Source organism: Rhincodon typus, chromosome 1, assembly GCF_021869965.1.
Source record: "Rhincodon typus isolate 14 chromosome 1, sRhiTyp1.1, whole genome shotgun sequence".
NCBI classification, from domain to species: domain Eukaryota; kingdom Metazoa; phylum Chordata; class Chondrichthyes; order Orectolobiformes; family Rhincodontidae; genus Rhincodon; species Rhincodon typus.
In genome coordinates this window covers 157871276-157882440 of record NC_063332.1, presented here as the reverse complement: position 1 = coordinate 157882440, position 11165 = coordinate 157871276, and the positions used below count along the sequence as shown (strand labels likewise).

The 11165-nt window shown below is 38.2% G+C and overlaps 1 long non-coding RNA gene across 3 annotated transcripts; it reads left to right on the top strand.

Annotated features, from left to right (window-relative positions):
• Positions 1-734: 734 nt before the first annotated feature.
• On the top strand, positions 735-3913 carry LOC125484285. Of its 3 annotated transcripts, none has more exons than XR_007263122.1 (2): positions 735-849; positions 3375-3913. It is a non-coding gene; the product is annotated as an uncharacterized LOC125484285 (long non-coding RNA). The 3 variants fall into 3 exon arrangements; XR_007263124.1 differs by lacking the exon at positions 735-849 and adding an exon at positions 979-1086; XR_007263126.1 differs by lacking the exon at positions 735-849 and adding an exon at positions 2794-2884.
• The last annotated feature ends 7252 nt before the right edge of the window (positions 3914-11165 follow it).

The window sequence follows — 11165 nt, the reverse complement described above, 5'->3', positions numbered from 1 at the left end:
TATGATGCTGCTTGGCCTGCTGTGTTCATCCAGCCCTGCACCTTGTTGTCTCGGATTCTCCAGCATCTGCAGTTCCTACTATCTCTGATTCGATTTTTTTTCATGATTGTAGCTTTCTTTCGAGAGCAGTCTTTAGGCTGTACAGTGCATGAGCTGTGTGCAGCAATCCCTTTTGCTCCTGTGAAAGAGAGGAGAACCAAGCAAGTACCATTGTATCGTAATAACACGATGAATCAAAATTGTTTTGATGTGATGATGCTGTGCATTTATAAATAAAATGGATGCCATGTTGAATTCATTTTTCATGAAAGTAGTGCCATTTAATACATATAGGCATGAAAAATAAATTATTACATTTTTAAGAATTACTCCTCATCTGAAAACTCCTCTGATAAAAGGCAATGAATCAAACAATTCTCATAATGCATAACTGACAGATATGGCCATTCCCACAAATCTGTGCCAGAAATCTGGTCATCTGGGAAACTAATTCTTGGAAGGAACACAAATAATGTTAGTGATGGGGAATGGGTTATTTGTCTAATGTTTTTCAATTTGCGTAAGTGCTGTGTTATCTGAGTAAGGAAAGAAGTAATATCATTCCTGAAACATGACATGAGGCTGGGAGTGATTTATTGGTGAGTAATTTATTGTGTAAAGATAGCACAGTTCATTCAGTTATTTAAGGTATTGTGTCAGCAGGCAATGTTTGTCATGCTCTGGTGGCTAAAACATCTTGCTCCAGCTGAAACTGTCATATTTCAATTTGATTTTTTTTTCAATCAAAAGTGAAGAGGAAATTGTGGTAACGGTACGATTCTAACAGAGAAAGGAGTAAATTTTTACACGGTAGGTTTTTCCCTTGTATGTCAACATACTCAGTCCTAAAATCGAAGGATTCAGAATCTGATACTTATATTTGCAACTTAAACTGATTTACTTAGATTGGGTTCTAGCAGGTCTTATAACTTATTCCAGGTTTTCAGCAGGAATATTAAAGCACTCGACATTTCTGGTACCCCAAAGCCTGTATGCAAGTGAGCCACACTTGAAAGTTGAAAAAGAGAACATTGAAAGCAATTCAAGGTACTTGTAATTACTGTTAAACCCTTTAAAAGCAATTAGAAACAACTGCAAGCCCTCTGAAATACTTACATGTCATTGAACTGAATGCAGAGCTCAAGAAGACTATGTCTTCAGTCCATGACGTCAAAGAGGATATGGATTCTCAGGAATTGTACTTCATCACTGGTCCTCAGGTTGTCTAAGATTACAAAGAGATCTTGATCAATTGGGTCAATGGGATGAAGAGTGGCAAATGTAGTTTAATTTGGATAAATGCAAGTAAGTACATTTTGGTAAAACAAACAAAGGCACGACTTCTACAATTAACTGTGGGGCTTTGGGCAGTGTTATAAAACAGAGAGACCTAGGAGTTTAGGTACATAATTTAATTCTTTGGAGTTTGCATTATGAAAAGGGTGGTTAAGCTGTTTAGCATGCCTGTTTTCATTGCTCAGCCTTTTGAGTATAGGAGTTGGGACATTATATTGAGGTTGTACAGGATGTTGGTGAGGCCAGTTCTGGTCTTGCTGTTATAGGAAGGATAATATTAAACTGAAGAGGGTTTAAAAGAGATTTATGAGGATATTGCAGTGAATGGAGGGTTTGAGTTATAAGGAGAAGCTAGATAGGCTAGGACATTTCTTGCTAGTGTGCAGGAGGTTGAGAGGTGACCTTATAGAAGTTTATAAAATAATGAGGGGTACAGATAAGATGAAAGGCAGGTTTCTTTTCCCTATGGTAGGGGAATTCAAGACTAGGGGGCATCTTTTGAGGTGACAGGAGAAAGATTTTAAAAAGACATGAGGGGCAATGTTTTTATACAGAGTGGTTCATGTGTGGAATGAACCTGGATGCAGCTACAGTTACAATGTTTAAAAGATATTTAGGTAAGTACCTGAATAAGAAATGTTTGGAGGGATATGGGCCAAGCACAGGCAGGTGGGACTAGTTTAGTTTGGGATTATGGTCAACATGGACTGGTTGGACCGAAGGGTCGGCTTCTGTGCTCTACAATTGTAGCCCTTTCCTCATCTTTTCATCCAGGCTGCAACTGGGAGAGCATGTTTCCACTGTCGCCAATGGAGACGGTTGTAATACACTTTCTAATGTGAGCAGTGAAGTAAACCATAGCTTCCCCGATAACAGGATGATCCTGGCTAATCGCCACCTCTGAAAGTTGAACATATAATCTATATTGACACTCCAGTATTGAATAGGAGTAATATATTTGTGGAGATACTATACTTCAAATGAGATATTTAGCTAAATCCCCTGTGTCAAGAATTAGCTCTATGCCCACCACATACATGAAATATTCATATATTTATATGAAATAGGTGAGGAATAGTTTAGTGCTGAGAATTTAGTTTGAATGAGCATTGTTGAAAGTTTCATTGTCAGAGAAACAAAGCTTGTGGAATGATAATTCTTAAATGATGACAGAAGCAACTTGCCTGAAAAAGGGCCCACAGACCAATAAGATCTAGTGAAAGAATTACTGCTAGGTACTTAAACCAAACCATCACAGTACAAAGTTGTGCTAAGCTTCCGTTTTAACATTACTTAATGAAAAGGTTTGCTGAAGTATGTGAATTCATCAATGTCTGGAAGTGGAACAGACGTTACTGTTGTGAACAACACTGTGTTTCAACAGTGTGATGAGTAATAAGAACAGCTGAACAGAATGTACAATATGAAAATCTTGTTAACAGATCTTACAGTCTTAGGAATAAATAACAGATAATAGGTGTCAGAGAGTGAAGTTACTGTGATAGTGAAATTGGCCCGAGAGAACAGCATGCGAAATGTTAAGGAAAAGGTAAGAATGATTAGTTAAGGTCAGAAGGTACCTGTGAAGGTTCACTAAGCTAATGACAGGTGAATGGCATTCAAGGCCAGACTTTTAATCCAAGATTTAAACTAGAAACTCAACATTTGATAAGAGTGGTTGAAATTCATTAAACTGTGTGAAAAGGCCTTATCAAGAATCAATCCAAGTCCTAAAAAAAACGGGTTAAGAAAGCGATTTTGGCAGAGATCAGTGCAACATACAGTTGAAAAGCAATCTCAAGGGAGACTCCAATCCAATACTGTTGAGTGGTTCAAAGAATAAAGCAGACTTAGGGCACCAAGAAGAAGAAGAAAGAAAAGCCATGCCAGTTGTCTTGCCTGATTTGGACAGATACTCAATACTTGTCAGAGTTTCATGCTTTTGTTGTACAACTAGCATATTATTGCCACAACTGTGGATTATAGACTTGGATCTATGCACATATTGAACTTTTAATTGCAATCTGTTTTATTTTCAGAAGAAAGACATGCAGCCAAAAAAAGATGAGTGGAAATTCTGAGCAATGTATTTCAGCGACTGTTTGGAAGGCCTGCATAAATTATCCTCAGTTTCATGGACACCCTGCGCTGTTACACCTGATAAGTGTTAAGGAAGTTTCAACAAAAATAACTTCAAAAGGGAGAAATGCATTGCAAATGGATCTGTAATCTCTTGTGAGTTATCTCAGACTGAGAACATGATGGGAGCAAAGAACATTCTGGGCAAGAGATATGTGTGTGTTTGTCACTTTCAAGAATACATAAGAACAGTCATTAAAAGATGTTGTCTGTTGATCACAGCTGAGAAAATCCCTAGTCATCCCTGTACTGAAGGTGAAGAAAAAGGTAGTCTTTATTTTTGCTGAAGCCAAAAAGGACCAAAGTCAACAGGCCTGCAAAGCCGAATATTTTGAAACTAACTCCTTACGTATCAATATCAAAGCTACCAGTATCACCAAATGTAATGGCCTCAAAATCCCATCAGTGACTAATAAATTCACTCTCTTGCTAACTCAAAGATGCCTGGTTAAATTGGCAGCCTTTAAAACATAAAATCATTTGGGTCTAGAAGGTAACTATTTACAAGGGAAAGAATCATTTTTACACTAACCTTGTTGCAATCAACTGAGGAGTTGCCTGACTAAAGAAGCAAAGCCTATTCACTCTCCATGACCCAACACTTAGAAACTTGATAGTTTGGGGTATTCTATATGGAATCATATAAATTGGGGAACTTCACCTAGGGACTGAACATAACTGTTATATTTCATCTTAAACTCTGATTGAACTCAACATCCTGTCATATTGGTTTCACGTGATTCTGATTGATTGATTATGTTCATTAAACTAATTAGATGATGACATTTATAGTAATAATCACCTATCAAAAATTTGAGTTAGTATATCTGTCAATCTTCTCAAGTGAGTTATTTTTAGGGAAAAAAAGACTTCAAAGCTACTGTTTGAAGAAAAAGAATTTTCCTAGTGTCCTGGCCATTGTTGTCACTCGACCATTATGATTAAATTATGAAACCTTGCTGTACACAACTTTGCTGGTTTCTTTTACATATTTCAATGGTGGCTATCTTTCTAAAGTACTCCATTGGGTGAGAACTGCTTCACAATGACCTGAGGGTATGGAAGCACTACAAGATTTTTCTTCCTTTCCCGTTGGAAGGTGCATCGTTTAATGTGTCCCAGAACCATAGAATTGTAGTACAGAAGGAGGCCATTTAGCTCATTCTACCTGTGCCAGATGTTTGTCGGGATAATTTATCTACTACTGCTCCTTACATCTACCACATAGTCGTGCATATTCCTCCATTTCAGTTCACAATCCAATTCATTCTGGAATGCCTTGATCAAACCTACCAACACAATACTCTCAGCCAGCACATCCTAACCACTCACTCCATAAAAAAGCTTCTCTTCACATCTCCATTTCTATCTTTGCCAATTACCTTAAATCTGTACTTACATGTTTTCCACCAATGATTACACTTTCTTGCAATCTACTCTATTCAGAACTGTCATGTTTTAGGAACACCTTTATCAAATTCCAACCTTCTCTTCATAGAATCCCTACAGTGTAGATACAGGCCATTGAGTGAATCCCTACAGTGTGGACATAGCCCATTGAGTCCACAATGACCCTCCAAAGAGCATCCCACCCAGACCCAACCCCATACCCTATATCCACCCTGGCTAACCCACCCAGCCTGAATATCCCTGGAAAATGGGAAATTTAGCATGACCAATCCACCTAACATGCAAGAGCTGGATGAACACAGCAGGCCAAGCAGCATCAGAGGAGCAGGAAAGCTGATGTTTCGGGCCTAGATCCTTCCTCCCAGAGGAAACCCACACAGACTCAGGGAGAACACACAAACTCCATGCAAACAGTTTCCAGAGGCTGGAATTCAATTCAGGTCCTTGACACTGTGAGGCAGCAGTACTGACCACTGAGCCACCATGCCACCCTTCTTCTTCAAAGAAAACAGTTCCAAATTCTCCACTGTATCTAAAGGTCTTCATACTTGTGATTTTTTTTTAATTCTCTCTCTAATGCCTTCACATCTTTCTGAAAACATGGTATCCAAAACTATACACAGTACTTTAGTTGAGGCCGAACCAATGTTTCATGCATATAACTGTATTATACTTTATATATGCTGTATTAACTACTCTCTCAATCTGCCCTTCTGCTCTTGCATCCCTTCGGAATTGTACCTTTTGTTTGTGTTGTCTGCATTCTTTCTTGCAAAAAGAATTATTTCGAACTCAACTATATTAAATTTCAATTACCATTTGTCTGCTCATTCCACCAATCTGTCTGCGTTCTTTTCAGATTGTACACTATCCTCCTCACAGTTCACCATACTTCCAAATTTTGTATCATCCACAAATTATGAAATTGTGCCTTGCACAGCAAGGCCTAGATCACTGATGAGCAAGGGTTCCAACACTGAATCCTGGGATCTTGAATACAAGTCTTTTTCCAGCTTGAAAAACATCTCTGTTTCCTATCGTTCAACATTTTGGTTTTACCTTAGCTGTTATGTTCACATTTATTCCATATAGGAGGTAAGCAACTTGGTGACAACAATACAACTTGTTTTTTTGTTCTACTAATTCATGAAATGTGGCCATTGCTGGCAAGGCTAGCATTCAATGCAGATCCTTCATTGTCTTTGAGAAGGTGAGTCAGGTCTCTCCCAAGCCCTATATGTCATATCAGTTAATAAAATATTGAAGTCAAATTGATTTTCTGACTGTCAAACTCACTTTATTCGTATGCCAAACTAAAGAGCCAATTTTCTTTGGGTGCAACAAGTATTGGAATTTGGGCTGAGTTCCTTTCAGCTTGTGTTCTGATGCATCCAATTTTCTTATAGATATCAGGCTTAGATATTTTAGTTTGCTGAGGCACAGGAAATGAGAAAAATTGCCTTTTCAAGTCAACAGCATGTTAAATGAACAATGTGGTTTATTCCTTTAATAGCATGGTAAGCCACTTAGTTCAAGGGATGGGTGACACATGTTGGCCTTGAAAACTATGCTCATTTCCCACAAAATAATATTTTAAACTCAGTGAAATTTTATGCAAACAAAATTTAGCAGATGTAATTAATGATAGGGGTCATTGCGATTTTAGTGATCGTGTAAACCACACAACTGCATCATTAATTTGTTCATCCTAACAAATAGATGGGAAAGTAGTATAACTTAAATTCATCCATCTCTATTCCACTCAGAATTGAAGTGACAGTGTTTAAATAGAGCTGGTCTTAGTGCTGTTTGAACAAGCTGAACAATTAGTGCTTCTACGCAAAAGTCACTCAAGGACACATTAGAGTAATGGTTACACAGCATATGTGCCTTTTTTTCCATCTCAGGCTGTGTGTGGGAACATAAGTACAAGGGCTACATTAAGCCAAGAGTCAGCAAGAAATGTCTGTGCATTCTTGTTACTATGTGCCTTGACTTAGGAGTAGAATAAGCAGGAGAATTGCTTGGATGAGATCATAAATGTTGCTGAAAGCTGAGATAGGAATAGTTCAGGATAATGCAGAACATCACTGAGTGGAATCACATTTTAAATGACAAAAGGCTCTTTTAAAAACTGTCACTATAAAACTGAAAGATTGTGTAGAGTGAGTAGAACTCATCTGCATAGAAATGTAAAATCAAATGGAATTGAGAGATTTGACATAGCTGACTGTTCTGAAGAACAGTTAAGTACAAAAACAAAGGTAGCATCATACCCTTTTTCCTATCAGGGCAATTGACTATGATGTGATTTGACCTGTTACAAGTCAATGTGAATGCAATCTCTTCTTGAGCTAAAGTAAGGAACACAGAAAGAACATTGGAACAACAGTATGTCATTCAACCCCTGAAGCGTGTTTCACCATTCAATTAGATCATGAATGATCTGTATCTCAATTTCATTTATCCATCTTTATTCGTATCCCTTAATACCTGCAGCTGATTGAAAGGTACCAACTTCAGTTTTGAAATTTTCAAGTGGCCCACAATAACAGTTTTTTTTAAGGGATGGGGAGGCAGTGTTCTAGATTTCCACTACTTTTTACATGAAAGAATTCTTCCTGAAAGCTCATCCATAGTTGACCCAATCACGCTGTCCTTCCCATTTCTTCCACTATCACCCCCACCCCGACAAACTAATGAGTGGGCTAAATCACATTTGTGATTATGTTTTCTCATTTATCGTTTATTTTCTTTCTGGCATGTACAACGTTAAATACGATGCTTCTTCCTTTCCTTATTCTGTTCGAACTAACGTGACTACTAATGTAGTGAGTTGGAGTTGGTCCTAGTGTTGTTTTAGTAATTCCTTTAATTATGTTAAAAAGGTTCAGAGAATGATCATGGTGCACAGGTGTCTTGACCTGCCTGGAGATCTTGGTACAAGTCGTCAATCTTTCTATATAGGAGCGGGAAAGCTAACGTTTCGGGTCGGGACCCAGCGTCAACTTTCCTGCTCCTCTGATGCTGCCTGGCCTGTTGTCTTCCTCTAGATCCACACTGTATTATCTCAGACTCCAGCATTGGCAGTTTTTATTACTTCCTCGTCAATCCTTCTAATGTCTTCTATGACTTGTTGCCCTGGCGATTACTTTTATTATTCAGTTTCTACCTCGATTTAGGACAACTTTACAGTTTTCAGACAGACCATAAAATAATGAAGTGGAAGTTTGAAAATATCGACTGCACGCTTATAAAAAGTATGTAGTTTGGTTTATTAAATCCCCATAAATCAAAAGCCTTGATAGTGTTTCAGAACAGTTGCTGGTATCAAATGAAAATGGAATTGTCCGTGACTAAAGTACACTGGTTAAAAAAGTGAAAATAGTTGCATAATATTTGTCATTAATGAGCACACATTTCCTAATACAATGTCCACAATATGATTAGCAACTACCGCAAAAATATCCCCACTGTCTGCTGAAGGGTAGCACTCAAAATCTCCTTTCATCTATTGTCTTGCAGCAAACATTCAACTCACTGTGCACTTCCATCATTTCCTCTTTTTAATGTACGTTGATAACAATTTATCTGAGAAAATTTCTGCAATCAAGTTGGTAATAGTAACCACGCAGTTCCTCATTATTCTGTGTCAAGTAACATTAGAGTTTTCATGCATACTCCAAACATTGTCAGAAATCCCTGCTGGCCACTCACAGTAAAGTTGCAATGAAAAGATGTTGATGCAGTGTATTTACCTCTTATGAAGGTCTAAAGAGATGTTCATTGTATACAAAATGACATTGCACATGCTGAGTGCAAACTGATCATTTCTATGAAACATACATTAGAACAGAAAAAAGGCTGAACAGCCAAAAAGGTTATTCATATATAAGAAGCTGTTTTTCAATGTACTTGACTTTCTCCTTATATAATGCAGCTGAATGTAAACATTATGATAAATTTTATCTCTATCTCCCTACTGAGTATTCTAAATATTTATCACATCTTAATTATTTTAAATTCAGATTTCAGTGTATTAAATCTGTAAGTTGATTCACATTGCTAATTTACTTTGAAGTCATATTTAAATATATCATTTAAGGTAATGCTTACATAAATAATCTTTCAGAGTCATAGAATCGTACATTACAGAAACAGACCCTTCAGTCCAACTAGTCCATGCCGACCAACCTACCTGCCTGTGCTTAGCTCATATCCCTCCAAATATTTCTTTTTAATGTACTTATATATATGTCTTTTAAGTGCTGTAACTGCACCTGTATCCATCACTTTCTCTGAAAGTTCATTCCACACATGAACCACTCTCTGTGTAAAAAAAATTCTCCTCATGTCTATTTTCTCCTCTCACATTAAAAATATGCCCCTTGGTGCTGAAATCCCTCATCTTAGCGAAAAGACACCTGCCATTCACCTTATCTATGCCCCCACATGATTTTATAAACCTCTAAAAGGTCACCCCTCAACCTCCTGCATTCCAGTGAAGAAAGTCCCAGCCTTTCCAGCCTCTCCTTAAGATTCAAACCCTCCATTCCCGACAACATCCTGGTAAATCTCTTCTGAACCCTTTTCAGATCATTAATATCTTTCCTACAACAGAGTGATGAGAACTGGACACAGTATTGCAGAAGAGGCCTCATCAATGTCTTGTACAACCTCAACATTATGCCCCAAATCTTATATTCAAAGGTGTAAGCAATGAAGACAAGTGTGCTAAATGCCTTCTTAAACACCATCTTTCATCCAATTCTTTTTGTTGACCTTTTTTCAAAGCTCATCCTCAATACAATTAAGATCAACTTTAATAACCTTTGTACAACTGACTTTGCTCTTCTTCCATCAGACATGAGCTTCACTGGCTGGGTCAGCATTTATTGCCTACTCCTAATTACCATTGAGAAGGTGCTGGAGAGCTGCCCTCTTGAACCACTGGATTGCATTTCATGTAGACAAATTTACAGTGCTGTTCGGAAAGGTTGACCCCGTGACAGTGGAAGAATAGTGATACAGCTCCAAGTCAGGATGATATGTGGCCTGAAGGGGAACTTGAAGATGTCTCTGCTACTCTTGTCCTTCTAGGTGGTGGAGCTAACGCAACACGTGTTGTTGGAGGAGCCTTGATGAGTTCCTACAGTGCACTAAACACTATTGTCACTGTGCATCAGAGGTATAGGGAGCAAATCTTTAAGTCTATGGATGGAATGTCAGTCAAGTGGATTGATTTGACCTGGTTGGCATTAAGCTTCTTGAGTATTGCTTGAGTTGTACCTATTCAAGCAAATGGAGAGTATTCCGTCACTCTCTGATTTGTGCCTTGTGGGTGGTAGGAGTCATGAGATGAGATGAGTTACCCAGAGCAGGATTCCTAGCCTCTGATCTGCTTTGTAGATATAGTATTTATATTGCTGCTCTTGTTTACCTTCCAGTCAATGGTATACCCCAATATGTGCAGCAATACAGAGACTATTGAATATCAGGGACAGGCAGTTGGATTGACTTGTGTGTCATGAATAAAACTTGCCACTTATCAACCAACACTTAAACGTTACCAGATCCTGTTGCATGTGTACAAAAACCGCTTCAGTATCTGAGGATTCATGAATAGTCATGAACATATGCAATCATCAGCAAACATCCGATTTATGGCCTTATGGTGAGTGTGATATCAGTGATAAAATGCCTGAAGATAATTGGGCTGTGGATATTGCCCTGAGGAATTCCTGCAGTGAAGTCCTGGAACTGAAGATGATTGACCTTCAGCAACCTGAAGCATTTTCCTGTAATGAGGACAAGAGCTGAGTGGCCCAAGCAGAACTCAAAATGAGCATCCATGTGCAAGTTACTGCTGTGTACGTGCCTATTGATAGCACCATCAGCAACAACTTCCATCACTTCACTCATGGTCAAGAATAGAATGATGGGGCATGAATGGTCGTTTGGATTTGTCCCTAATTCCTGTGAACAAAGCATGATGGGAAATTTTCTATGTTGGCTACTAGATACTGGTGTTGTAGTTTTACTGGAACAGTTTGCCTAGCATCATGACTAGATCAGGAACACAATTTTTCAGTTTCATTCTTGGAATATTGTTGGCTGTTGCAGAATCCAGTGGTTTTAGTCATTTCTTGGTATCACATGAAATGAATCTAATTGGATGACCACTGATACCAACAATAGTGGATACCTCAGGAGATGAGATGGATTGCTCACTTTGCACTTCTGGCTAAAGCTGATTGCATATGTTTTTCGGCCTTGTCTTT